This window comes from Triplophysa rosa, linkage group LG1 (assembly GCF_024868665.1).
Source record: "Triplophysa rosa linkage group LG1, Trosa_1v2, whole genome shotgun sequence".
In the NCBI taxonomy this organism is placed as follows: Eukaryota; Metazoa; Chordata; class Actinopteri; order Cypriniformes; family Nemacheilidae; genus Triplophysa; species Triplophysa rosa.
In genome coordinates this window covers 22,758,000-22,761,144 of record NC_079890.1, presented here as the reverse complement: position 1 = coordinate 22,761,144, position 3,145 = coordinate 22,758,000, and the positions used below count along the sequence as shown (strand labels likewise).

The 3,145-nt window shown below is 36.0% G+C and overlaps 1 protein-coding gene across 1 annotated transcript in view; it reads right to left on the bottom strand.

Annotated features, from left to right (window-relative positions):
- The window catches only part of mdka (midkine a), a 6,999-nt gene extending 6,671 nt beyond the window's left edge, over window positions 1-328 (bottom strand). Inside the window, exon 1 of the mRNA XM_057342004.1 lies at window positions 211-328. The gene's annotated coding sequence lies outside the window, so the exon portion shown is untranslated. The remainder of the gene's footprint in view (window positions 1-210) is intronic.
- Between the last annotated feature and the right edge of the window lie 2,817 nt (window positions 329-3,145).

The following is a 3,145-nucleotide window of genomic DNA, read 5'->3' as shown; positions in this document are numbered from 1 at the left end:
TATATATATATATATATATATATATACACAGTAGCCTACATACACGTTTGGTTAACGTAATTGCTTTAGATTGCGTTGCAAAACGTTCATATTAACAATTTCTCGTCATAAACTTTTTATTTAACTTCTCAAAGTTTTCAAATAAATAGCCACCGATAACAACTGTATCTAATATTTGGGCGGAGAAGCAGAAAGCGTGTTAAAACTTACTTTATCTGTGTGTTGAAAGAGGTCTCGGTAAAGTTACGTGTGTGAACTCTTCTCCAGCATCAGCCTTTATGTGCCGCTCCAGCTCTTTGTTTCCCCCAAAACTAATTTAATCTGCGTCTCTCCCTCTGAACCCCATTTAAATTAACCACCCGGCGACGTCACGAACCACGTCACCCTCACCAGTCAACAGACTACAGGCACAGACATGAGACGCGTTATGCATGTTGGATTTAAATTACATTTATATTATATCTAATTTATAATTTACAAAATTTATTACATATGAAAGAAAAACGCGTTTTACAAGAAGGAAAGAATCAACATTTGTCTAGTGGCCACAAATTTAGAGAAAACTTAAAACTTTTAGTCTAAAAATAAGACTAAATAAGATTGTTTAGAAATGATAAAAAGCCAATCGGTAATTGGTTTCCCTAACACAAAGCGGAAGAATATCTGACTGTGATCAGAAATTCGCTGTAAAGACATACAGACAGTTTCAATTAAGCTTTAAGTAAATGCCATGCTTTACCCTTGCATAAAACACACATTAATAACACATACTATACATATTATTTAATGCAACAGATACTTTATTGTCTATAGGTGTAATAACATCATCAGATTTATTAAGTCATGAACGTTGTTCTTTGTGTATAAGGTTGTGTTTATATTGTAACTTAACTACTACTACTTTTTGAAGCATTTGAGAGACAATTTTCTGATTGTTTGCTTGCATGAGTGTTCTGTTTGTGCGTGTGCGTGTATAAACCCCTAAGGGCAGGAAACAGCAGCTCAATAGGACAAATGGCGCACTGGGATAAACAGTCTCTGCAGGCTTAGGCAGGCCAGTGCAAAACAACAATGACCTGTACAAACTCCATTTCTTATAGATTTTGTGCTCTAATGCTATGTGATTTACAATTGTGCCCGTGTCACACAGTCAAGCAAAATATTACAATAAAGCAGCATACTGACTGCCAAATGTGAAAACTGCTACAGATCAATAATGTAGAAAATTCTAACTGGAAAAGTGACTAAAGTTTCACTGTAAAAATAAGTGTTCACTAAAAATCACTAAAAGGATAACGATATAAACCAAAGAAAGCAAACAGGGGTGAGCGAGAGAGCTGGTGTATAGGTCTAGTATAGTACGGTAGATTTGTATAAAGTTTGCAGCAAACTGCAAAAAGGAAAGACCTCCTCTTTGCTCTCCACAGTAAAACCACTCTCACAACAGAAGACCAGATGGAACAATCAACGTTTGAATAAAAGGCAGCTTACAGCCACCACGGGCTCTCACAACCACAAATGATCAACAAAACCTCAATACTCCTCCTTCTTCCACTCTCTGCCTCATCAGAACTACGGGAAGTCATGGGAAAGTTTGCCAAATGGGAAAAGGGTGAAACAGCATGTGAGCATTTGTCTATGAAAAGGTTAAAGACTTGAGGATTGTGTTGAAGTCTGCTTTCTAAGACTGAACTATACCTGCATTCATATATCATTAAGAAGCAGCGGGTTCATGACCAGAAGAATGGACCCTGCACTTCCTCTCATTTTCCGACATCCATATTCTATTTTTTCCATGCCAAAACCAAATAAATGTGTAATGTGACACAACTGCACAGACTACTAATGATGTCACCACCAAACTTTTTCATGAACAATGAAAACACTATTATTACTGTTATGATGTTTTTATAGCGTGCTTGCTTGTTTGGTTTAAAATGTCGAATTTTTCTTGTATACTAATACGTGGTAGATACAGGCTTACAGTTAGCCTCGAATAATCCCTACAGTTTTTTTCTTTTCCCCAGCACCTTTTTAAAGTGCAACACAATTGCAAGTCAAAAAATCCTTAAATGCAAGAAATAACAAAACCGGCAATGAAATGCGTTCAGAAGGGTGACCCGGAAATGCCCCCAATTCATATAACTCGGCAATATTTTTTTTTATTTCAAAGAATTTCATCTTCACCACAAAGAACTGAAGAGTGGAACAGAGATGAGTTATGACTATGACAGAAGTAGAAATCTCACGGAATGAAGGGACATTCTTATTTCAGGACATAGTCCACATCATCAGACTCTCTATTCATACAAGATGGGGTGATAAATTAAATGACTAATATAATGCCTGTCTTACTGCCTACAGCCAGACAAGAACTGCATTCCTCTTTATTCAACACTTACCTCTCATCTCTGAGCTGGCAGCTCGCTCCTGCTGAGACTAAAAGATACTCAGTTTTACAGTCTAAAGAAAATGAAACTACATTAAAATTGAAATACCTCTGAGTTGTACCAGACATCTAAGCTTTATATCCATCCATCTTTAAATGTAATGGGAGTGTTTTTGTGAATGCTTGGGGTTACACATCTATTTCAATACATCAACTTTTCAGCACAAATGAACAAATTAACACAAAAACATAATGCTATTTTCTTTTGGCCATAAGATTAGTAATTACAATATGTGGCAACCTGTGACAAACTGCCTTGATGTCACAAAAACAGCTTTAGTGAAACGGAAAGGTTCTTCAGGGGATTGAAGGTTCTTTATGGAACCATCTGGACAAAAAAGGTTCTGCTGTGGCATAATGAAGCACCTTTAATTTTTAAGATTGCAGCTCAGGTTGAAATATTGCACATGTTTATTTGCAATATAGATTGCAATATAGTTTCTTACCTGCAAACGAGTAGCCAATCAAAATAATCAAGCATTGTGAGCAGCACAGACTTGTCAGCTTAAGTGAGTTTACTCATAAGAGGTCTTAAGGTCAGGTTTTTTGTTAAACAGATGGACCTGAAACAGATCTAAAATGAATTCTTGTCTTTCACAAAATTAATATTTGACAAAGACAAAAATACCATTAAAGACCCAGTCTCATAAGATATATTTGTATAAAAGAAAAAAAAAACGGTCTAGCAGTTCCAAT